We start from the raw sequence: 27,542 nt of genomic DNA on the forward strand, positions 1-27,542 counted from the left end.
AGCACCATCATGCCCAAATGTCACCAGAGCCTGCTCGTTGACTTCTGGCTCAATGCTTTGCCATGTCTCCCTACCCTTACAGTCAACATCAATCACATTAATTATTATTTAGTCATTCCAAATGAAACATAACACTCTTACCTAAATCCATTGCCTTCCAAATTGAACTTTTAATAGTCCACATTCTTTTTTTTTTTTTTTTTAATTTTTCTTCTTCTTCCAGTGGATTTTATCTTGAACCAAATTTAGTGGTACATGAGGAATTACTGCCATGGTGATGTGATTAATGACATGTGCACCAAGAGTGGTCCTCTTGTGTGATCAACCAAAACAGCCAGTTGCAGGCATGACTGACCAGGTCAGAAAGAAAGAAACAGAAATATGTATTTTGCAATGGCATTTTAGTTGTCTTTGTCTTATTGAGCATTTCCAAAACTTTGTTAATTTATCTATCACCTTCAATATTTTAGCCATGTTTTCATACCACTGGTACTATAAATTACTTAATATTTTTCAAACCAATTCACTGTTTTAACTTAAAGTTGTCTTAAAACTTTTACCATTGGCGTAAATGAAAGGTCAGTATCACTTGCCATAAGTGAAAGATAACTGTAAAGTAAAAGCATAATTATTAATTATATAAGTGTATTCTATAACACCCTTTCCTCAGTTTGGGAAATATTGTTTTAACTGCCTACCTAGAGATTCCACAGCATTATACCATTAATAGGATCTCTGGATTCTGGAGATATTCATAAGAAAAACAATCTTTAAAGAAAATTTGTAAAAAATACAGGTTCTGCACGGCTTCCTAAACTAAAATTTAGTGAATCAGAGAAGTCAACCTAATACACTGACCATGTGCCTTACTTCATAGCTTTATATATGTACACATTTGAAATCACAGAGCCTTAGAACTAGAAGCAACATGAATCCAACCTCAGTCACAAAACCTGGGGGCCTGGAGAGAGAACACAGGCAGTTTTCCTCACATGTCAATGGAGATAGAACAAAGTCAGTTCTCTACCCTCTAGTCTCCCTATAAATTACCATGTGTTGGAATCAAGCCCATCTAGTGTTTTGTGTATTTGTTGCCATGTAACAAACTACCCCAGAGCTTAGTGGCTTAAAACAGCAACAACTTTATTTCCTCACAGTTATGTGGACGAAGAATGTGGGTAGTGCTTCATTCACTGGGGTCATTCATTCAGCTACAGATGGGGTTGGGCTGGAAGATACAACAAGGCTTCATGCACATTTCTGGCACCTCACTGCTTCTCCACATGGCCTCTCTCCCCACGTGGTTAACTTGAACTTCCTCACAGTATGGAAGTCTTAGGATAATCATCAAACTTCTAACATTGCGTCTTGCTGCTGTGAGTGTGAGAGAACATTCCAAAACAAACAAATATGCAAACCGCAGATCTCTTAAGAACTGCATCATTCTTATTGGTCAAAACTAGTCATGGAACCAACCAAGGCTCAAAGTCAGGGGAAATCAACTCTACTTCTCAAAGCTTTCTTGAGTCAACCACACATGGGTTCAAACCCAGCTCCCCCTCATGCCAGCTATTTCTCTTACGCAAATTGTTTCACTTCAGTTCTCTTGTTAGGAATAATGCACATAATAATCATATTAACCTGGTTAGATTGCTGTGCTGATTAAATACAATAAGGATACAAAATGATTAGCGCTGTACCAAGAAGGTAGTAAGTATTCAAAAAGTTTTAAGCTATGTCCTTCCCTACCTACCAAGCGCTAACTTTCTTCCAGTATTATGAAGTGCAGTAACCTCCATGTTGAGAACTGTGATTCTGGGATGGAATATTCAAGCACAATAGAAATACTATCCACCAAAATGTTAAGCAAAAGGGAAATGTCCTTGGATATCAGTCTTCCAGACATCCCAGACTAAACCTGTGTCCAAGCCAACACAGAGGTTCTGAATTGAAAGGTTTATCTTCAAAAGCTGACCTTCAAGCATTCCAAAGACCTATATAAGAAAACAGAACCACGGGTCCAAGTCATACCTATTTTGAGTGTGATCTCCAAATGATAATTTCATTGATTGGTATGTTTATTCCAGTTTGTAAATTTGTTCCAGAATGAACACTGAAGATATCCCCCCTGTTTGTGTTCAAAGCCAGTAATTTTATTAAGCTGAGATATTTACTAAGAAGAACACAAAATGTTTGCTTGGTAAAGAAATGTGTCCTATACACTAGGTCAGTAGTTCTTAACCGGGGATGCTTTTGCCCCACCCATACAGGAGACATTTGGCTATGTCTGGAGGCATTTTTGGTTGTCACAAAAGGGAGTGACATTACTGGCATCTAGAGGGTTGAGGTCAGGGAGATTGCTAAATGTCCTCCCATGCACAGAACAGCCTCCACAGCTGAATTCAATGGCCCCAAATATCAATGACGCTGAGGTTGAGATATCACTGGAATGTTATTTGCTTTATGAATGGATATAAAATTTTTACAGGGGTAGGATAACTTTGAATCCCCTCCAGCTATTTAGTGACTGAAGGACCAATGGACTTAATTATTTTGCCTGGCCAGATAAAATCCCTGTATGGACTCAGAAGTGTGTGGCCAAGGGCAGGAGCTTCTCCTAAGTACATAGTCCAAAAGGGTTGTCTTTTCAACAGTTTTAAGGTGGTTTGTGAGATGATCATAAAAAAATGTAAGAGGAAATGTTGTAAAAGCACACCCCAGGTAACAAGTTGAGAAGGTAGGAAAGGGCGGCATCATTTTCTCATACTTACTGTCTGCCGCTCTCCAGCCCCACTCTATTCCCAAAAATGACCTCCTCCATCCTAGAGCCTGAGTGTACTTTTGTTGACATATAAATAAAAGTGCTAAAATGTAAGTTTCTTACTTGTCTCTACACCCTCCAGGACCTGACAGGAAATAGCTGCTTATTGGTTATTGAATGAATTTTTTTAAAAATTAAATAGTCACTCAGCCAAATAACCAAGCAAGTAATGTATTAATCTTTGGTGCAATAAACCAGCATATCCACCTTCTTACAGTGCCCAAAGCAAAAGTATAGAATTAAGATTTAAAATTTTGAAAAAGACTAAGTATAGTTTGAAAAATATCTTCAAGTAAACTTCTGAGGAGAAAAAAGTGAGCGGAGTAATCCCTTGCAACAATGAGCATAAATGGACTACTGATACATGTGACATCATGGATGAATTTTACAGAAATCACAGTGAACAAGAGAAGACAGACACAAAAGCAAGCATATTATATGGTTTCATTTGTAAAACAGGGTTTCTCAACCTTGGTGTTAGTAACACTGGGCCAGGAAATTCTTTGTTGTGGTGGGGTCTGTGCTGTGTACTGTAAAATGCTTAGCGGCATACAAGCTCACTCAATGCCAGAAGCACCCACTCCCCAGTTGTGTTAGCCAACAGTGTCGCCAGACATTGCCCAATGCCCTAGGAATAGGACCACCCTCCTTGAGTACCCAGATGCAAAATAATCTATGTTGTTAAAAGAGGGATGGCATCAGGGTGGGGGCTCAAGAGGCAATTCCTGGGGAGCTAGTAATATTTTTTATCTGGGTGCTGGTTAATTTTGTGGGTTTTTTTTTCTGTCATCAACATTTTTATTTAGTTTAGTATATGGCAAAGTATAAATACATAACAATATGCCCTTTCTTATCACAGGTAATCTTTTATGCAACTAAAATTTGCAGCCAACATTTTATATAACAAAAGAAAGCTAAATCTGTAAATTATCAGAAAAGGAACAAGGATATAGGAAAATAATACATTTTATATAAATTATAGAGGACAGTTACAATGAAAATTTATCACTTTCCTTTGTAACTCAAGTTTTACAAAATAAAGTCAACTTATATTATGCTATTACCTGCTAAGAGGGCATAAACATGGTGGTCCCTTCAAAAGACAGTGGTCAAAGACAAAATGTTATCTTGATGTCATAGGTAGTTCTTAGTTCGTAACTGGAGTTGAGCTTCCTTTTGTAGTTTTCTTTAAGTAGTGGTAGTTTGGCAAGATTTTCATCAGGAAATCCAGCTGTAGTGCCTAAGGGTCTGGTCACTCAGTCTGCCCCAATGAAGACAGTCTATGCCATATATCACTGTATTCTCAGGAATGACTCCAAATGTATTTAGGTTGCAACAAGCCCCAATAATGCCACACTTGTCACTATTATGTTTCTGCTTATGTATGCTTTTGATTCAATAATATTATTATCTCCTATTTTCATGGCTTGGGAATAACAGCCAACTTCAAACACATTACACAGGGGAATAATTTTAACATAAATCTTGTTGAGTTTGATTTTTCAGTTGTTTGAGACTTAAATAGGCATGCAAATTTCAAAACTGCAGTTAGTTTTCTTCTATCACATCAAGTTTTTCTCTACAACTTATCTTAATGCAACCACCCCAGGCTGGATCGAGCCTGGATAGAGGGAAGCACTAGTGCTCTCCTATTGGCTAAGAGCAAACCTCCCTCTAGTGGGAAGGGGTAGGGGATGACCTTGGAGATGAGCGACAGGTTCATACTTGTCTAGGCTATTCAGTTACACATGAGACAGTGTGGTGAGAGGTTGTGTGCCGCTCTATAAAGTGAACCGTATTCCGAAGTGTAGTCCAAGTTCTTGTCTGTATACAAGGAGTTAGCAGAACTTACCTTTTTATTTACATTCATACTTATTTTATTTCCTTCAGATCATGTCTGCCTTTGCTATTTCTCATCATAAGTGCCTAAACAACGCTGATTTATTTTGTTATATCTGTGGCAGTTTCACCATTCCCAAAGGACAAACATCAGCGCATTTGTCAGGCAAACCTATTTTGCATATTCTAAAGTAAAACTTGGTGATCAAGATAAGTCTTGGGCCCCTCACAAGGTGGTGCAAGCAGTGGGTTGAGAGTTTACAAATGTGAACAAAGGAAACATGTGATAAATTGACATTTGGTATACCTATGGTTTGGCGAGACCCCAGAGATCATTTAAGTGACTATTACTTTTGTATAGTAAAAACGTCAGAATAGAACAAGAAAAATAAATGTAAAATAGTGTATTCTAGTCTACCATCAGCTATATGCCCAGTGCCTCATTCAGCTAAAATCCCAGTGCCAGTTTTCATTGAACTACCCTCTTTTGAAAAAACAGGAGTATAGTGAAGAACCAAGTGACAGCAACGATGAAGATTTTGAAATTGAAGATGACTCAGTTCATAAGGGATTTGATCAGCATGAGTTGAATGATTTGGCATGAGATTTGGGACTATCCAAAAAGGCTTCAGAACTCCTAGCAGCAAGACTTCATGAGAAAAACTTGCTTGAAAAAGGAGTGAAAGCATCCTACTTTCAGTCAAGAGAAAGTGCATTTCTGCAGTACTTTCGAAGTGATGGTAGCTTTGTATATTGCCATAACATACATGGTTTAATGGAGGAATTGGGAATTCCAATGTATCATGCAATCGAATGGTGACTGTTCATTGATAGCTCAAAGTGGAGCTTGAAGTGTGTCCTCCTCCACAATGGCAATTTATTTGGTTTAGTCCCAGTTGGCCATTCAGTTGTTTTCATGAAGAATATGAAGACATAAAGAGAGTCATTGATCTATTGCAATACCACAAGCACAATTGGATCATCTGTGTTGATGTTAAAATGGTCTGCTTCCTTCTTGGTCAGCAATGCAGATACACCAAGTATCCCTGTTTTCTGTATATGGGACAGCAGAGCTCGTGAGAAGTATTGGGTGGAGTCAAACTGGTCTCCAAGATCTGACCTCAAACCTGGAGATCCAAACATTCTACATGAGCCACTTATTGACAGAAAGAAAATTCTATTCCCACCTCTGCACATAAAACTGGGTCTCATGAAGCAATTTGTTAAAGCTTTGCCAACTGGAGGAGACTGTTTCAAATATCTCATTTTGGCATTTCCTAGCCTGTCATTTAAAAATACCTTAATATGTATGTCTGGTAGCAGAACTTTACTAGTTATACACAAATTGACTTACAGTAACAATATGAAGCCTTTATATAAATAAAATAACTCCAATTAAACAGTATATTCAGGTAATTTTTCCTTTATTTTCCTTTGTATGTAAATTTGTATGATTTTTGGGATAAAGAGAGGGTATCCTGTACCTTAAAAAGTTGATGTGATAGAGAAAAACTGGATTACATTTGGATTCTGATGCCAAAAGTTAGTCAAAAACAAGTGTCAGATATAACTCAACAAAAATTGTGTTCCCCAGTGTTATTGGTGCCAGTCATCATAGGTTTACTTTCTAGATCTTCGGTGTCAGGGGTAATATTATCACAGTGAGCATTTATCATCAGCACCTTTTCTTCTATTAGGTTGCCTTCACCAATCACTATTGGTCCGTGCTTTAGGGTGGATCACTGTCTTAGGTCTTATAGTTACATCACCCCTGATTTCACTTTCTACATACACAATTGCTCCAGGAGCAATCTTCACACTCTTTTGAGTCTTCTCTTGCCATAGTTTTCTAATTTTGTGTTTTCACATTGTTAAAAAATTTTATTGAGTCAAATTATTATGTTTTATGCACTTTTCTGTATGGATAAAGTTTGCTTGGGAAAAAAATGAATAAGACTGTAAAAACAAAAAAGACATTGCTGCTGATAGGCAGACGTTTTGGGCTGATGGAAGAATCCATACAACTCTCCAAAATTTTCTGACAGTATGTTTATTTCTCAATATTTGTTGCCATTTCCAAAGTTTAAGTAAGATTACAAAATGTAACTTGGACAAGAAATTTCCCAACTCATCTTTAGAGGCAGAAAAGGGGTGGACAAATAAAAAATGTATGACCACAGAGTTGTGGGTCAGCATGTCCTCTGGGTAGCTCTTAAACTTGGCACACAGCCTCTGAGGTGGAGTTTCACACATATTTACTGATTACATTGTTGAGATTATCATGTCAATTTCCCTTCCTTGCTATGATAATTGTCAGGTTCTCCGCCTGCTATTGTTTTACTTGTTCTCACAGTGAGTCATTGTTGTGACTAAAATAAAACCCTTCTTTGAAATGTCTCTCTTGATACACTAGGACCCTTTAAAGTTGTAAGGGACCAGAACTCCTATTGAAATGACCTCTGAAGGCCTTGTCAAATCCTTTTCTTGTTCAGGAATTTTGCCTTATTAATATTGTTTCAAATAAATAGACCAATGGCTAGAGCTTGGAAATATTTTTGATTATTAGGGATTATCTTTTCAAATGTGGTGATTTTAATTTAACTTATCTAATATCAAATCATTCTATTTAAACATCTCTGCTATGGGAAAAGCCAAGGCCAGAGATACAGTGCTTGAATGATTTGGAACACTGTTTTTCTGGAATTCCCTAAGGGAAATTCTCTCAACATTCCCACCTTTTATTTTATTCATTGGCAAACTGGGCTCTGTGACTCAGTACCTGACCCAGAATTTCACTGAGCTCAAGACATACACAAGCACAACTGTACAAACCAAATGTTCTTTGAGGGTTATGATTTCTAGTGAGATAATGGAAAGCCACAGTATGATCTATTCTTGCAGGTAAAGAATTAGATCATGCATCCTCTAGGTTCATTGTGTCTAATTTCCCCCGGGTTCTCAGCTGGGTTTCTGCAAAAGGGTCATTCATGTGGCTATAGTATCCTTGCTCTGGGTTTACAAGACAAGGCACAAAATCTACTGATCTTCCTTTTGCTTGAGTCACAAAGTTACCTTCCTTCTATAAAGATATACAAGATCCAAATTTATGGAACTAGTGAGCAAGTGTGGGAAAGAATCATGCCCCAGAGTTTCCCACCTCAAAGTAAAAACATGAAATTTTCTGACTTAACATGAAATTGTGGCCTGTTAACACTGGAAAGATAATAGAAATGTGTCCCAAGATAATGTCTTGTTTTGAATAAAAAATATATATTGAACCTGTGAAATAGCAGTTATTATTTTATCGGCTAGCATAGGTTTGCAAATTAATATCAGAAGGCCAAATCCAGCCATGCTCACTTATTTATGTATTGTCCATGGCTGCTTTCAAGATATGACATCACAGTTGAGTGATTGTAAAAGCCAAAACTATTTACCATCTGTCCTTCACAGAAAAAAAAAAAAAGCCAACCCTGTGCTATATCTAAAAAGTTTTATTTTAGCTCTGAACTGTATTATTTTTTAATTGTCAGAATTATATTGTCCTTATTTTTAGTTTTATTCTTAAATAATAAAACCCCTGAGATATATCTATTTGTAAGTATCCCTGTAATACATTTTGGCAACTTGAAATTTTTGTTGCTTCTCACCACCTCCAATCTCTCTGTCTCTCCCTATATTTCAGGCACATGCACATTCTCACTTTTTCTTCTCTCTCTTTCCCTCTCTTGCCCTTGTCTTTGCTCCCTCTCCCTCTCTTTCTTTCTAGCTGTCTTGTTCTTTTCTACCTACCTCTCTATTAAAATGGAAAGGGTTTTTGGTAAGACAAAGAAGCAAGACCTAAAGACATGGTAATAATATAATACATCAATACAGTTCTGTAAAAGATGATCCTTACCCTGGCCAGGTGGCTCAGTTGGTTGGAGCATGTCTCATATACCAAAAGGTTGCAAGTTTGATCCCCAGTCAGGGCACATGCCTAGGTTCTGGGTTGATCACCAGTCAGGGAGTATAGGAGATACAACCAATCAGTGTTTCTCTCTCACATCAATGTCCATCTCTCTCTCCGTCTTTCTCTCCCCCTTCCTGTCTCTCCAAAATCAGTAAATATATCCCTGGATGAAGATTTAAAAAATAAAAAAGATGATCTTTCTTGCTCATGGGTAAATTTTTCCTAAAAGATGCTTCAAGCTACAGACTCTGAAGGACACAAGTCAAAACCTCTTGGGACATGGGAATCTCTGATTTTCACAAATCCATTATGCTTTGAGATCACCCCAGAGTTTAGACTAGGTCCCCATACTCTTCTGTCCATGGACAATTTTCTTTTCCCTTTTTTACTCTAGACAGTCAGTCAGAATGCTGGGGAGTCTTCCCTACTGGCCACGATGGCGGCAGGAGGAGATTCTTACACTGAATGCACCAAATGCTTGAAATATGAATGAACAGGGCCTGAGGGTATCAAAAGCTAGAAAGATGAATGGATAGGATAAAAGCCCTCCCCTCCTTATCCCTATAAGAACTTCAGGTTTAAGTAGGAAAAAGAGGTGGTCTTTGAGACAGGAGCCCACCATTCTCCCAGGTCATACAGCACTTGAATAAGCCTCTTCCTTTTTACACCAGCACCTGCCTCACGAGTTTGGCTTTCATTGTGGCAGGTAGCAGAACTCATTTGTTTGGTTCCAGTTTTTGGTGACTCCTCTGGGACCACATGGACCTTGGTAAGTCCTAAAGGGTTTGAAGGGGTGGGGTCCCAGCTACCTATGGCAGGCCAACCCTGGGAGCAGGAGTGTAGAGATTTCCCAGCAGCTGCCAAAAGCTTTTGGGGGAGAATTTCCTTGCATGCCTATCAAGGCATTAGCCTAAAACACTTGACTGGTGAAAGGAAACAGGTTTCTATGGAGCAGACAGACTCTAAGACTGGGTAAGTCAAACCAGCATGCACACCAGGGATCCTCTATCCCTGACACTTGAGCTTCGTGCCACTCGGGCTTTGTGTTACTTGGTCCATGTGCCACTCAGGCTTTTGCCACTTGAGTCCAGTTAAGATTATTTGAGGTACTAGTTGGCAGGCCATTCCTGTCACTTGGGCTTTGTTCCGTTTGGGTCCAGTCAGGACTACTTGCAATAATTGGTTGGCAAAAGATAAAATGCTAAGACTTGCTTGTGAGCGCTAGTGTGGAATGGAATTATGGATCCAAGTTTTGTTTATATCTTCCCACTTTGTCTGGGGTCTTGTTATGGTTCTGGTTTTGGGTTTGTATTTTTGTGCCATCAAGTGTTGTTCTGTTTCAACTCCTGAAGGGAGCCCACTGGGCCAAATTTTAGCATATTGGTCCATATATAGCTATGATCCAATGGTGAAGAAGGAATTAGTTTTATATTGTAACACTGTGTATACTTTAGACAATGGAGAAAAATGTCCCCTATATTGTTCCCTAAATTACTTTGCCATAATGCAATTGGAATTGTTCTGACAATTGTCAGGGAAATGAGACACAATCCCTTCTGCCCAGGCATTTGTCTTTATACAATAAGGATTTGGCAAAGAAAGAGAAACAATTGATGATACAAAGAAGGAAATTGGCTTCAAAACCCCTCCCTGAAAGTAAGGCTTAGGAAGAAAAGGAAAATAAAGAGATGAGTCTCTTAAATGCCCCAAGCCCAGGGTATGCAAGATTAACAACAGTCAGATTTCCATTACCACCACCCCTGCTTCTAAGTACCCCTGAAATAGGGCTCAGAGGGGTAACAGCTCTACCCCTGTATGATGAAGAAATGGTTTCAAAGACCTGGCAGGGCACCCAAGTTGGCAGGGAGCATCTTTATCTGGAGCAGAACAATTTCCTTTGAGGCAATACCCTATAGGTGGAATTAACCAGGAAAGATAGCCCACTGGCTACTATTGGGCCCATACTCTATTTTCCACTTTAGTTTACTGATTTGGAAGAATTCCAACCACCTCATATAAGGAGGATCCTCAGAAAATGGCAGATATTATCACCTTAATTTTTAAAAATTCTCACCTGTGGTTATGTTTAATGATTTTAGAGAGAGAGAGACATTGATATGAGAAAAAAAAATCAATTGCTTGCCTCCAGTCTGCACCCCAACTGGGGATCAAATCTGCAATGGAAATATGTGCCTTGACTAGGAATTGAACCCACAACCTTTTGGTGTATGGGATAATGCTCCAACCAACTGAGAAAACTGGCTAGGGCTTATCACCTTCATTTTTGTTACTTGCCATCCAAACTGGGCAGATGTACAGGCTGCCTTTAACATCCTGCTAATGGCAGATGAAAGATGGCTAATTATAAATAAAGCTAAGCTAATTAAAAATAAAGCTAATGAAGAGGTTCATTGCCTCCATCAAAAGAATCCCAGTGGGACCCCCAACCCAACCAGGATGATTCCCTTGACAGAGTCCAACTAGGACATGAATAGCAGGGACCTAGCCTCCTTAGAACATTACAAAAGGTGCATATCGGAAGAACTTTAAAGAGAAGTGCCTAAAGGAAAAGAGCCTGAATATGGTATGTGCTATTTAACAGAAACCAAACGAGGAGCCTTCTGAATTTTTAGATTCTATCAGTTCTACTGAAATCACACTGATGCTGATCCACAGGCACCAGAAAATGCCCAGATGGTAAACATGACTTATTGGACAAAGTGCCCCAGATACCAGAAGGAATGAATTCTTCCTACCTGGTGGATGCAGCCTTTAAATTTTACCATTTGTTGATAGTTGCAAGTTTGTTGTCATTTGACCGTTCACAGTTTTGATCTTCTTTTTCTTAAACGTGTCCCTTTAGCATTTCACCTAATAAGGACCTGGTGATAATGAACTTCTTTAGTTTTACCTTGTCTGGGAAGCATTTTATCTGCCCTTCCATTCTAAATGATAGCTCTGATGGATAGAGTAATCTTGGTTGTAGATTCCTATTTTTCATCACTTTGAATGCTTCTTGTCAGTCCCTTCTTGCCTGAAAAGTTTCTTCTGAGAAATTAGCTGAAAGTCTTACGGGAACTCCTTTGTAGGTAACTCTCTGCTTTTCTCATGCTGCTTTTAAGAGTCTCTGTTTATATTTAACCTTTAGCATTTTAATTATGATGTGTTTTGGTGTGGTCTCTGGATATGGAGATCAAATGGGGTTATCAGTGAGGAGGGAAGAGGAGGAGAATGGGGAAAAGATGCAGGGGTCAAGAAGCATAACTGGTAGGTACAAAATAGACAGAGGGATGTTACAAGTGGTAAATTAAAAGGAGAAGCCAAAGAACTTACATACATGACCCATGGACATTAACTAAGTGGCAGGAGAATTGGTGGAGGGAAGGGAGGTACTGGGCAGAAGGGGGCAAAGGAGAAAATTGAATAACTGTAATAGCATAATCAATAAAATATACTTAAAAATAAAAATACAACTACTTCCAGTCAAAATGGAGGCCTAGACAGGCATGCTGGGTCTCCCTCCACAACTAAAAAGAAATACAACTACCTCGAACTAGAGACAACCAAAAGTTCCAGAAAATCAGGCTGCATGGAAGTCCAACAAACAAAGATATAAAGAAGAAATACTCATACAGACAGGTAGGAGGGGCAGATCCAGGGTGGAGAGGATGCAGTGGGGTGGTGACAGCAGTGGCAGCAGCTGCAGGCCGGCAGAGAGCACAGTCACATGTTTTAAAAAGTGGGGAGTACAAGTGAGGAGCATTCCAGCTCCTGACCAGACTGCACAGCTCATGATCCCAACACTGGGAAAAATCAGCCTCATTGCTTCTGACTGTGCAAACCAGTGGGAGTTGGAGCAGAGGAAAAAACTGCCAGTCTCTCAGCAGAATTCACTTGTTTAAAGGGCCCCCACAGTCCTAGAACACTCACAGACCCACCCACTCTGGGGACAACGGCCAGGGCAATAGCTAGAGAGATGCCAGTCCCATACAGAAATGGGAGAAGTGCCTGGAAAGGGGGCAAGTGCTAAGGAAGCAGCATTGTTCCCTCTCAGATCCCTTTCCCCACATACAGCGCCACAACATGGTGAAACAGGTCGCCTTGTACTGACTAATACCTAAGGCTCTGCTCCTTACAACATAACAGGAGCAACAGCTCTACCTAAGACATGGAGGCAAACAAACACAGGAGTCTTTCAATATGAGGAGATAGAGAAGTATGGCCCAAGAGGGGGAACAGATCAAGGTTCCAGTGGGAGAACTAAGCGATGAGGAGACAGCCAACCTAACAGATGAGGAGATTGCCAACCTGAAAGATGCAGAATTCAAAACACTGGTGATAAAGATGCTCACAGGCTTGACAGATATGCTTTAGTATGGCAGATGCATTAGGGAAAAAGTGAAGGCTATGCTAAGTGAAACAAAGAAAAACCCACACAAAACCAATGGTGAAGGAAAGAAAACCGAGGTTCAAATCAATGATTCGAAACATTAGGAAGAAAAAAACAGTCAACCAGTACAGAATGAGGAAACAAGAATTGAAAAAAAGGAGGAGAGACCTAGGAACCTCTGGGACAACTTAAAACATGCTCACATCCAAATCATAGGGGTTCCAGAAGGAGAAGAGGAAGAGTAAGGAATTGAAACCTTATGTGAGAAAATAATAAAGGAAAACTTCCAAATTTGGTGAAGGAAAGAGACATACGAGTCCAGGAAGCACAGAGAGTCCCAAACAAACGAGACCCAAAGAGGACCACACCAAGACACATCGTAATTAAAATGTCAAAGTTCAAAATAAAGATAGAATCTTAAAAGCAGCAAGAGAAAAGCAGAGAGTTACTTACAAAGGGGTGCTTATAAGACTATCAGCTGATTTCTCAAAGAAACTTTGCAGGCAAGAAGGGATAGGCAAGTATTCAATGTGATGAAAAACAAGGACCTACAACCAAGATTACTCTATCCAGGAAAGCTATCTTTTAGAATGAAAAGGCAGATGAAGTGCTTCCCAGACAAGGTAAAGCTAAAAGAGTTCATTATCACCAAGCCATTATTATATGAAATGTCAAAGGGACTTACTTAAGAAAAAGAAGATCAAAACTATGAACACTAAAATGACAACAAACTAGCAAATATCAACTATGAAAGTGAATCTAAAAAATAAAAACAAAATCCAACTAAGCAAACCAGAATAGGAACAGAATCATTGGAGGTTATCAGCTGGGAGGAGGAAGGGGAGAAATGGGGAAATTGTGCAAGGATTGAGAAGCATAATTGATTGGTACAAAATAGACAGGGAGAAGTTAAGAATAATATAGGAAAGGGTGAAGCCAAAGAATTTATATGCACGACCCATGGACATGAACTAAGAGGGGTGGGATTGCTGGGGGAAGGGGGTTACTGGGAAGAGGGGAGCAAAGAGGAAAAATATTGGAACTACTGTAATAACATAATCATAAAATATACTTAAAATAAAAATGTAAGTAAATAAATAGGTAATAAAGTTTACCATGTCCAGGGAACAAGGAAACTAAAGTTGTCTTAGAAACAGTGCAGGGAAACCAGAAAGAGAGGTAGGACATGAAAGTAAAAGGAAAAGACCCATAGATGCCAACTAATGTGCCTTTTGCAAAGAGGAAGGCCATAAGAGAAAGGACTTTTTGGAACTTAAAAATAAAAATAAAAAGTGTAAAAACCCTCACCACAAAATGTTAAAAGGGGATGACAAAACTGATGACAGATAAGAAGGCCCAGGGGCTCCCCTCAACAACTCCCAAGCTATTACTATTTACCCATCAGAGCCCCAGGTACAAATGACAGTAGGAAACAGGTTAATTAACTTTCTCGTAGATCCAGGAGCTACATTCTCAGTGCTAAATACAAAACTAACCAAGAAAAATTCAGCCACAGTGACAGTTACTGGGGTGACTGGACAATTACAAAAACAGGCGTTCCTTCAAAAACTTACACAAAGTTTTCTCTACATGATAGACTGATCCATTTTATTGTTGGGTTCAGATTTATTTTGTAAATTGCATGCAAAAATAACTTTCTCCCCTGAGAAGCAGCAATTATGTATAGAAGTTCCTCTGGAACTTGCTCCTAGTTCCAGGTGCTCTTGACTTGCCTGGAAGTACCCAGAGGTAAACTCTTCCTACCCAGGATCTACAAGCAGGTCATTCAAGCAGTTTGGGCTGCTTGCCCCAGGTAGGGCAGATAACTTTCAACCTATAAAATTACCCTAAATAAAGGGACACAGATCCTACAGAAGAAACAATACCCCCTTAATAAGAGGCTTTAGAGAGAATTCTACCAATATTGCAGAAATTCTTAAAATCAGGATGAATTCAGCTATGCTATCCTCCCTATAACACTCCCATTTTGCCAGTCAGAAAGCCTCCTCTGATGAATATTGATCTTAGAGCCATAAATGACACTGTCCTGGACATTCATCCTATTGTTCTTAATCCTTATACTTTGTTGACCCCAGTTCCTGGGAATAGCAAGTGGCTTTTAGTCCTAGGCTTGAAGGATGCATTTTTCTGCATTCCAATAGATGAGCAGGCTCAATTATTATTTGTCTTTGAATAGCAAGACCCAGAAACTAAAGGTACACTCCAATAGAGTTAGACTGTGTTGCTACAAGGATTTAAGAATTTCTTAACTATACCTGGGAAAATATTAGCAAACTATTTACTAGATATTTAATTGAAATCAGGGATTCTACAATACATAAATGACTTACTAATAACTAGCATTACTTACAAAGACTGCTCAACACCATCACAGTCCTGAATCATTTGGAAAAAGAGAATATAAAGTACTCTCACAAGGCCAAAATTTGCAAATAGAAGGTGGCATACCTGTAATTCCAATTGAAACAGGGCCCTAGAAGCTTGACAGTTAATTGAAAACAAGCCATTGCTACAATAAAAACCTCGGAGAACCAGAGATAGTTCCATGGATTCATAGGGATTATAGGGTTTTGCTGACCTTGGATTCCAAACTTTGGGCTGATAATGAAATCATTGTATAATTCTTTGAAAAAACTAAACTCTGAACCTCCTGAATGGACAAGAGACTGTCAGGCACCACTTGAGACCTTGAAGAAGAAAATGGGTTTTGGCCCCAACACTAGATTTGCCCAATTTACAGAAACCATTCAAGTTATACATTCATGAAAGGCAGGGAATTGGACTTGGTGTACTAACCCAGACCCTGGGAAATACCCCTCAACCCATAGTTTATCTCTCAAAGAAACTATATCACATGACAAAAGGATGGCCACCATGCCTCCAAGCAATAGCAGCTACTGGTGACATCTTACGGGAAGTCGAGAAATTCACTCTGGTTCAACCTACTATGGTATTTGTACCACACCAGGTCCTAACTCTATTAAAATAGAAAGAAGAGGTTCACTGACAGCAAGATACATGGGAAAATTATCAGGCCATTTTATTAGACAACCTAAATGTTACCTTACAAGCCACCACTACCTTAAACCCAGTCACCCTACTTCTGGGCTCAGGGATGCTCAGACTTCCAACATGAGTGCTTAGAAATCATTGGCCAAGTTTATTCCAGCAGACTAGATCTATTGGACCAGCTGCTGACAGAACCTAACCGGGAATTATATACTGATGTCAGCAGCTTCATGGAAAATGGTCAACGATGAGCTGGGTATGTGGTAGTCACCATAGACAAGGTAATAGAAGCCCAAGACCTTGCTGTAGAAACCTTGGCACAAAAGTCTGAACTGATAGCCCTCACCAGAGCCTTAGAATTATCCCAGGGGAAAAATGTTAACATCTACACTGACTCTAAATATGCCTGCATGATAGTCCATGCCCGTGGGGCAATATGGAAAGAAAGAGGGCCCCTAACCTTGGGGAATAAGTACATCAAACATGCAAAAGAGATTTTACAATTGCTAGAAGCAGTGAATCTACTGAACCAGATTGCCATAATGCACTGCCTAAGACACCAGAAGAACGGTTCCCAAATAAGACAAGAAAATCAAACTTCCAATAGGGCAGGAAGACAAGCCTCCCAAGGGACACCACTTCTTGAGGCTTTGACTCCCCACCTGGCCTTGTAAGAATTTAAACCCCATTACAAAGAACAAGATGAGAAACAGGCCTGTGAATGGGGATTCTCTAACACTCTAATTCTATATGGAAGATCAACATTCATAGTATGATCTTACTCAATGAAGCTCTAGTATATTCATCCTCAAACACATCCATGAAGGGACCCACTATGGAAGTGATGCTTTAATGGACTTCACTAAACCACATTTGAAGGGCTGCATTTACAAAGGACCATTCAGAAGATTACCTAAGCCTATCAGATGTGAACCAAAAACAATCTTAAAACAGAATGTACCCCAACAGGAAAGGGAGTACAACATAAATGGATATGCCCATTGAAGACTGGCAAGTTGACTTTACACAGATGCATTAAAACATAAGACACTTTTTCTGAATGGGTAGAGCTGAGAAGGCAGCTAAGGTAGCAAAACTTTTACTCAAAGAAATAATCCCTAGCTTGAGACTTCCTTAGAGCATTCAAAGTGACACTTCCAAAACCTCCAAGAAGATAGGATAGGCACTACAAATTGAATGAAAACTACATGCACCTTGGAGACCCTAATCTGTGGGAAATGCTGAGAAAATGAACCACACAATAAAGATGACCCTGGTGAAAATATTACAGAAAACACATTTGAAATGGGATCAGATACTCCCTATTTATTGCCTTGCTCTGGATTAGGATAGTGCCATGAAGTGGTTTTAATTAAGCCCTTAAGAAATAGTTTATGGGAGACTCTTCCAAGTTTCTGTTTTAGGACATGAATCAAAAATCAAACAATATGTACCACATTTAGGCTAATGCTAACAACTTCATACAAGTTGGCTTATTGCAGGTCTATCTACCCATCCAATGAGCCCTTACACTTTTTCCAGCCAGGAGATTGGTTCTTACTGAAGACCTTGTAGACTCTGGGTCCTAAATAGCAGCTGGCCAAGTGATGGACCAATTTCAATGATGTCAGGCTGATAATGCATCCTTCCCTAGAGCTCATGGGAATCAAACCTTGGATTCACCACACATGGATAAAGCAGGCACCACCCAAGGAGGACTCTATCCTGCTGCTGCAGTTGATACTGCAAAGGAAAGCTGGACCTTCACTCCTGAAGGAGATTAAGATTTCTCTTTTGGAAAGGGGCAGCACCTCCCAAAGCTAAGTGACAACGATAATTTTTATTTTATTCTGCATTTACCAAACAGTGACTTCCTTAGAAAATTTATACTGAAGTTGTGTGTGCCATCCAAAGGTGCACTTGGGATTTTATCATGGAAATTTTTTAGTCTCTCCAGTCTTTTATTTCACTACAGTTCCATCATGCACCACTAGCATACTCCTCACTAAACACTTGATTGTTTGTCTGCACAATAGGTCTCACTTTGGAAGCACATATGCAACACTATCTCTTAAAATATGAAGCAATCTATCAGCTTCACTTGTTTAGCAATACCATCCTCTAGACACCATGTATGCCACCACCTGAGGACAACAATCCTTATTCCTTGCATATAGGCTTCCCTCCATTCCTGACCCCCACTACTTACTTTAGTAGATAGTAAGAATCTTTGGACCTGTGAACAGGTAAGACTATGCCCTTTGACAACAGGAAGAAACTACAGATGAGATCTTTAACCACTTAGCCTAAAATTACAAGGGTTCAGACTTTTGAAGAGGGAGTTCTTACTGTAGGCAATCATTTGGAGCATGGGCAGTCTTCCCCACTGGCCAAGATGCTCCAGAGGGACATTATTACACTGAGAACTGCCAAAAGCTAAAAATATGAATGGATAGGGTCCAAAACATGTCAAAAGCTAGCAAGATAACTGGATAGGGGAAAAAAACAAACAAACTTCCTTCCCTATTCCTATAAGAAGTGCAGTCTTGAGCAGGAAAAGGGATGGTCTTTGAGCTGGGGGGCCATGATTCTCCCAGGTTGTGCAGCACCTAAATAAAACCTCTTTCCATTTTCACTGACACCTGCCTTATGAATTTGGCTTTCATTGCATCAGGCAGCAAAATCTCCATTTGTTTAACATCCTTATGATGCCAGCAGAGTTTGTGTTTGGACATAAAGACAATATATCCTTCTCACTGACTGTCTTAAATTTCCTCTGCTTTGACCACCAGCTTCTCAAGGGATATAGATCCTTTACAGGGCCTAGAGCACCTTCATGGGGTCAGAACAAGTGGCTTTTCAGAATAGTAAAAATGGAATACCAAGCTTAGATATGCTTTCTGCTGAACTATGTGAGGAATGGGAGGCTCAGGCACATGGTTATCACACAGAAAAAAATGTTCTTGATTAGAACCATATGTGCAAGGGCTTAATACCTAGAGGCAATTAAGACTATGATTGTGCTAGACAACTGCAATTAAAATCTGCAAACCACCCACCCACTTTTATGAGGAAAAGCTCAATGCAAATAAGAAATTTCCTTGAGACCTGTCTCGTAATTGATAGCTGTCTGAGCAGTTTGTAAAGAAATAGTCTCTTCTCTGGTACAGCATTCTTCTCTAGAACCATACTCAATACTAATCTCCTCCAGTGTCCCCCATTGGACCAAAGACCCTCATCTTAACAATTTACTAGGAAACTTAAACAGAATTACTCCTCTTGTGCTCTTGTCAATAATTATTTTATATTACATTTCCTAGGAACTTATCAAAACTGTGTTATAATTACATGTTTACAATCTCTGTCACTGGCAGATTTGGGAGTTCCTTGAGGACAACCACTTCTTCAGCTTGGTATGTCACCTCACCTCACACCATGCCTGATAGGCACCCTGGTTGCTGGTGAGTGGATGCATCACTCATTCATTAATCAGAGAAAGAAGAAAAGCTGCCTTTTGTTTTGTGACCTGGGGATGGGGCTCATGGTGAGGGGGTAACAATAACCAGCTAACTTGGAGAATTTTCTTGCAGCCAGGCAGTAAAGACAGGGATGTTCTCTCAGCCCAAGGGGCAATGGAGGTGGGGGCACTGCACACAGCTGCTCTAAACTTTGCTTGTGTGGCAGTGGTTTGGGGCCAAACTATTGCACTTTTTGCAGACTCAGCCCCATAAATGGACATTTTTTTGGACCAAAACTCTCTGCTTGGATTTTTCCCACCACTATGGCTGCATTTGTCCAAATCATGTTGCTCTGTGGGTTGAAGAAAAAGCAAGACCTTGCAGAAGATGAAAGGACATTTTTAAGCAAGATGGCTTATATGTCAGCCTCACAACTGCCATGCAGCACATGTGATCACCTTCAGCATTCACTAGACTTCTTTTCCCACTCTAATCACCAAAACTCACATCGAGTTAGGCTGGTGGAGTGGCGGTGATCTTTAAACAAAATTTTATTTTCAGACAAACACATGGGAGAAAACATTCTTTCCTTCTGGAACCTGGCTCCTTTCCCCAGTCCAGTGGCAGCGTGACTGAGCCTCACTCATTCCCATCTGTTTTGCAGCTGCTGAGTCAAAGAGAACGGCCGGGATACTTTCTAGCATTTGGGCAACACCAACCCTGAGTTGCTTATACATTGCTTTTGGAACTCATTTCTCTAAGCTCTCAGCCTATTTTCAAGTAAGCCCCTGAGATTTTTTTTTTTCAAAGAAAAACATTCTCTACATTCCCATCTTCATTTAGGCATAAAGAGGGAGTGTTGTTCCCTTTGTCTCAAGCCTCATGTTTTTGTTCAATTTAACAGATGTCTCTTGGATGCCTACCACATGATCAGACACTACCCTGTGAGTTGTAGGAAGTCTGATGTTGAATCCAACATAATCCTTGCCTTTAAGGACCTTGTGAAATATCAAAATGGACATACCAGTGAACAGGTCATTATAACAAAATATAATAAGTACCCATAATAGATTAGTACCCAAGTGCTATATGAGACAGAACAATTAATTCTATTTGGGGGTGACAGAGAAAGTTGAACTCAAGTTGAGGTTTTAGGGGATAAATAGAAGTTTCCCAAGCAAAGACAATAATAATATATTTATATATTTTATTATATAGTTTTTAATAATGTATATCTATATTTCATACCATATATTGAGCACATATTATGTGGCAGACATTCTGATTTACATATGCCATCTCATTTATTTTTTACAGTAATTACTCAACAATAGCAAACATATTTCTAATACTTTCTATGTAACAGGCAATGGCCCAGGCACTTTATATATAGACACAAAAGAAATTGGATGGTACCTTTGGAATTTTCTTCATAACTCTGTGGATCACTACTCTGAGAATCATTAAGAGGAAAATATTCAATATTTTCTACTCATCCTAAATTTTTACTATACCTAAATCATGCTTAATATATTGAAGAGAAAAAATAATGAGAAAAGGAAGGAAGGAAGGAAGGAAGGAAGGAAGGAATGAAGGAAGGAAGGAAGGAAGGAAGGCAATGAGGGAGGGAGGAAGAGAGAAGAAGAAAAGGAAAAGGAAAGCCAAAAAAAAAAATTTAAAGGAAATAAAAAGATGTCTTCTTATCTGCCGTTGGTAAAAAACACTATAATGATCTTTCTTATGATCTTTATCCTAATGACATAGAATCCTGCTGGGAAGGGTCTACTAGCATCAAGCCATATTTATGTTTGGTTAAAACCAAACTTCTGTGGCACCCATCTGGAATAAAGCTTTGTAACTACATTGTTATATAGTTGATCTCAAAGATAATCCATATTATGGCTTTGGACTTAGTTGCCCTTGGTATATTTGTAATTTTCACCATTAAACACCATTAAATTTAAGAAGTCTGTATTTGTATTTGTATTGACACCAAAAAAAATTTTAAAAAAAGACTGACTGGAATGATGAAAATTTTCATAGTCACAGGTTTTTATTCTCTGTATATAAACTATTCTTCCTAGTTTTTCCTCTTCTTTGTCTAACTCCAGAGTATAAAAATGGAGTGAAATAAGACTGCCTTTGAGACAACAGTCATGCAACTGGTAGTCTGATGTCAAGTTTGTCACTTGTGAAACAACAAGTTGACCAACCCATGCCAACAGGGCACTCTTCAGAGAAATCTCAATGCACCTTCAGAAAAGCCCTTTAAAATTCAAACATATGCCCCGGATGAGACCCACTGAACAAACTCTTTTTCCAAACAAGGCTTCTTTGGTCCTGATGTATGCCAATCATCCCTTTGAAGAAGCTGCACCTGTAGGATAAAAATCTTTTGACCTATTCTGTGAAATGAAGTCAGAAATTTTCATAGTGTCAATAGCTATAAAAATGGGCCTTGTGAGAGCAGAAAGATGGCAGCGGAGAGTCATGAAAGAGGGCAGAAAACTCGGCCTGAGCTCTCCAAGCAGAGTCGCTAGGCTCCTTAGCCCAGCACCTCTGCCGCACCACACCCAAAAGGGGCAGTTGCTGACTGGCTCATTAGCTGGAACCCGCTTGGAAGCTTCCCCCTGCCATTGGCGCTCCAACCAGCAAAGTCCCAGATTGAGTCAGCGAGAAGGTTTGGTTGAAAGAGCCAGAGGCATGGGGAGACAGTGAACAGCCCAGACTGTGAGAAACTTTATGAACGGAGTCTAGGTGAGGACTCCCTTGGCTGGCAACCCTGGACTGGCAACTCTGCACCCTGAGCACTCACACCAAGGCTCCACCAAACAGAAAAGCAGAACTTAGCTGGGGAGAGGGACCCATACAAGAAAGCTGCAGTGGAACTGCAGACTCAGTAGGGACCCCAGATAGACAAGGGGCACACGCAGGCATACAAGCAGAGACGCCGGCTGGTGCTGCAGCTTGGAGACAACACAGAGACATTTTTGGATAAGGGGAGGAGACAGGACCCGAGGCTGAGCAGAGACTATTGGCATGTGCACTGGTTCACCAGTAGACCAACATTGCTAGACAAGCCTGAGGAGGGCTGGAGGGTGCCACAGGACAGGACCAGGGGAGAAGGGACTCAACTAAGTGAGGCTCACAGCAGAGAGCTGTGGCAGGCCCACTGAGAGAATAACAGCCTCAGAATCCAGCTAAATCTCCTCACAGCCAGCCAGCCAGAAAATATTTGAAACCCATTGAATTTTGACCAGGGGCAGATCTAGAAAAAGAAGATAGTGCCCAAGGTTGTACTGGGTAAAAACTCTTTCTTTAATCTGTTACCTAACTTCCCTCCCTCCCATTGTTCTTTAATATATATATTTTTTGTTTGTCTGTTTTGTTTATCCTCTCTCTCACACTAAACATATAGCATATAACTGCTATATAAACCTAATACTATACACTTCCCTTTTCTCACTTCATTCTGTATTCTTCCCTCCCTTTTTTAATGTACAATGTAAATATTATTTACTGGTTAGCATAGCCTTGACCCTACTAGCTGCTATTATTATTCTATCATCTTTCCTCTCAAAAATCACCTTTCTTTCATTTAAAACAACTCCTTTCTGTTTCTCCTATAGTATAATAGTCTTAAGCTCTTTATTTTATATTAATACTGGCTCATTTGCTGCTGATAGTGTGAATGTGGGTGGCGGATATTTTTGAGGGTGTGGGTTTCTTGCCTGGGTTGTGTGTTAATGTGTTAACAGCATCTCCACAAAAGAACTCAAGACAAGATGGGCAGAGTGACTCTTAATCAACTAGCCATAGGGAAGGATCCACCAAAGAGTAACTGAAATACAAACAGACAGCTTAAACAAATAGCACAAAGGGTATCCCCAAGAACATCAAGCTCAGGAGATCAAAGAGACTGCACCACTGAATCCTCCAGGTCTCCTATACAAAATCTCATACCACAAAGGTGGGAAATCATAGTAGACAAATATAAGAAATAAAAACAAACAAGAAGCATCCAACATGAGGAGACACAGAAACAACTTCCCAATGAAAGGAAAAGAGGAATCCCCAGAAAGAAAGCTAGATGAAACAGAGGTAAGCAAAATATCAGACATGAAATTCAAAAGAATGGTTATAAGGAAGCTCAATAAACTTTAAAAAGTCAGAGAAAACTACAACAAACTCCAGGGGAATTACAAAGAACTCCAGAGAAACTACAAAGAATTCGAGGGAAGCTACAAGAAACTTAGAGAGAACTACACCAGCATAAAAAAGGACATAAAAACTATCAATAAGAACCAGGAAAAAAAATGAAGAATACAGTTTCTGAACTGAATGACACAGTAGAAGCAATAAAAAGCAGGCTAAACAAAGCAACAGATTGGATCAGTGACTTAGACGACAATGTAGAAAAAAATTCTCAGAAAATACAACAAAATGAAAAAATACAGAAAAAGAATGAAGAGAGTCTAAGAGAACTGCTGGACAACATAAAATGAAAAAATATTTGAATCATAGGGATACAAGAAGGTGAAGAAGAGGAGCATGGGTTAGAAAATCTGATTGAAAAAGTAATGACATAAAATTTTCCTAACTTGATGAGAGAAAAAGTCATGCAAGTCCAGGAAGCACAGAGGGTCCCAATGAAGATGAACCCAAAAAGGCCTGCTAAAAGGCACATCATAATTAAAATGGCAACATTCGAAGACAAAGAGAGAATCCTAAAAGCAGCAAGAGAAAAACAGCAAATAAAATGCAAGGGAGCTCTGATAAGACTATCAACCGATTTCTCAACAGAAACACTACAAGCCCGAAGGAAATCACAAAAAAATATTTCAAGCAATGAAAAATAAAGGCCTACAGCCAAGATATTTTACCCAGCAAGGCTCTTTTTCAAAATGGAAGGTGAAATAAGGAGTTTCCCCAGACAAAGGAAAACTAAAAGAATACATCTCCACCAAACCAGCATTGCAAGTGAAGCTAAAGGGAATGCTTTAAGAAAAAGAAAAAAATGGGAGAGGGAGAGGAACATGGGTAAAAAGGGAAATGAATAAATACCTGTCAGTAATAATCTTATAGGTAAATGGATTAAATGCTCCAATCAAAAGACATAGGGCAGCAGAATAGATACAAAAACATGACCCACATATATGCTGTCTACAAGAGACACACCTCAAAACAAAAGATTTACACAGACTGAAGGGAAAGATTGAGAAAAAGTATTACAAGCAAATAGACATGAAAAAAAAAGCTGGGATAGCAAAACTCATATCAGACAAAACATATTTCATAGCAAAGGCCATAAAAAGAGACAAAGAAGGACATTTCATAATACTTAAGGGAACAATCCATCAAGAAGATATAATCCTGGTAAATATATATGCACACAACATAGGAGCACCAAAATATATAAGGAAAATACTAGAAGACTACAAGAAGGATATCAACAGCATCACACTCATAGTAGGGGACTTCCAAACCCCATTATCAACAGTAGACATATCTTTGAAGCAAAGAAATACCATGGATATCGAGGAATAGAACAACACACTAGTCAAATGGACTTAACTGATATATACAAAATATTTGACCCCAAAGAAGTAAAATACACATTATTTTCAAATGCACATGGGACATTTTCAAAGATAGATCACATGGTAGGACACAAAACAAGCCTCAACAAATTCAAGAAAATTAAAATTATATCAAGCATTGTCTCAGACCACAATGCCTTAAACTAAAAATCAACCTCAAGGAAAAAAACGCTAAGATATTCAAACTCATGGAGAATAAATAACATGCTATTAAATAATAAATGGATTAACAATGACATCAAGGAAGAAATCAAGAAGTTTCTGGAAACTAACGATAATGAACACACAACAACCGAAAACCTGTGGGACACAGCAAAAACAATCCTGAGAGGAAAGTTCATAGCAATATAGGCCTACCTGAGAAGGACAGAAGAATCTCGAATAAAAATCTAACCCTACAGCTACAAGAACTAGAACAACAACAACAAACAAAGCCCAGGGCAAATAGAAGGAAGGAAATCATCAAGATCAGAGCAGAGTTGATGATCCAAGATGGCGGAGGAGTAAGTGGAAGCTACACTAACCTCCTCCCAGGACCAGTCTGGATTTACAACTTAATTTTGGAGAAATCATCTGGAATAACCAACGGAACACTAGCTGGAAAGAAGTCTTATAACCACGGAGAGACAGAAAAGGCCGCTACATCACAACGTGACCGGTAGGGAGTGCGGAGACGCGGAAGGGCTGGCTGGGCTCACACGGGTGGCTGCTGAAGGGACTGAGAAACAGCTCAGCAGCCGGGGATTCCCCCTGAGAAGGGCAGGGTCTAAACCCCCAGCTGGGCTTCCCAGCCTACAGCAACAGAGTGGAAAGTAAAATAGTATCAGCTGTGAAAAGCGAAAAGCCACAGGCTTTCTTGCTAGCCGGAGAGAAACAGCAGGAGAAAAAGAGCTCTTAAGTGGATCACATACGAAAATATTTTGGCCACCACTTACCCTGGGCTCAAGCAGAGGGAAGGCAGAGAGGACTGGAGACACTTGGGGAGAATTTGGCACGGTGGCTTTGAGGGGAGAACTGGAGGAGCAGCTGACTGGGTCCCAGTGCTGACTCATCCCCAGTACTGCGGGTAGACCATTCCCCTCCAAGTGGCATCAGCCTGAGGGGAAGCAAAAGCCCTGCCTACAGGAATTAAGCTGCCACACCCACAGTTCTTAAGCCTGACAGCTAATCACAGATTGAATAGATTAACAATCAAAGAAGACAGACAACAGCAGTAGATCCCTGGAAGTCTCCAACAGGCTGCCTAGGGCCAGATTGGTACATGATCTGACGCCACCAGAGGCAGATCCAGGAAGTGCAGATCATTCCAAGAAGCACCAACAAACAATAGGAGTCAAAAAAATGGGGAGACAGAGAAACAACCTCCCATCAAAAGGAAAGGTAGAATCCCCAGAAAGAGTGCTAAATGAAATAGAGGGGAGCGAACTATCAGATATGGAATTCAAAACATGGATTATGGAGAAGCTGAATGAGCTCAGCGGAAACTTCAAAGAACTCCAGAAAAACTACAAGGAACTCACAGAAAATTACGTGAGCATGAAAAACGACATAGAAGCTATCAATAAGAGCCAGGAGGAAATGAAAAATACGATCTCTGAATTGAAGAACACAGTAGAAGGAATTAAAAGCAGGCTAGAGGAAGCAGAAGATCGGATCAGCGAGCTGGAGGACAACCTACACAAAAACTCCCAGACAATGCAACAAAATGAAAAAAGACTGAACAAGACTGAAGAGGTTCTAAGACAGCTGCAGGACAACATGAAACGTAATAATATCCGTATCATAGGAATTCCAGAAGGAGAAGAAGAAGAGCAAGGGATAGAAAACCTCTTTGAAAAACTAATGACAGAAAACTTTCCTAACATGACGAGAGAAAGAGTCACGCAAGTCCAGGAAGCACAGAGGGTCCCAATGAAGATGAACCCCAACAGGCCCACCTCAAGACACATCATAATTAAAATGGCAACATTCAAAGACAAAGAGAGGATCCTAAAAGCAGCAAGAGAGAAACAACTAATAACATACAAGGGTACTCCAATAAGGCTATCATCAGATTTCTCAGCAGAAACACTACAAGCCAGAAGGGAATGGCAAAAAGTATTCCAAGCAATGAAAAACAAAGGCCTACAACCTAGAATACTATACCCAGCAAAGCTCTCATTCAAAATGGAGGGTGAAATAAGGAGCTTCCAAGACAAAAGAAGGCTAAAAGAATACATCTCCACCAAACCAGCAATGCAAGAGATGCTAAAAGGTCTGCTCTAAGAAGATAAAGAAACAGAGAGAGACAGAGAAGAACACGAGTACAAAGGGGAAAAATGACAATGAATAAGTACTTATCGGTAATAACCTTAAATGTAAATGGATTAAATGCTCCAATTAAAAGACATAGGGTAGCTGAATGGATTAGAAAGAATGACCCACATATATGCTGTCTACAAGAGACCCACCT

At 39.7% G+C, this 27,542-nt stretch overlaps 1 pseudogene; it reads right to left on the reverse strand.

The window, feature by feature from the left end:
- Positions 1 to 3,968: 3,968 nt before the first annotated feature.
- LOC150004722 (dynactin subunit 6 pseudogene) overlaps positions 3,969 to 27,542 on the reverse strand; it is a 198,311-nt pseudogene continuing 174,737 nt past the window's right edge.

Source organism: Furipterus horrens, unplaced genomic scaffold, assembly GCF_987537825.1.
Source record: "Furipterus horrens unplaced genomic scaffold, mFurHor1.1.pri manual_scaffold_7, whole genome shotgun sequence".
NCBI lineage: Eukaryota > Metazoa > Chordata > Mammalia > Chiroptera > Furipteridae > Furipterus > Furipterus horrens.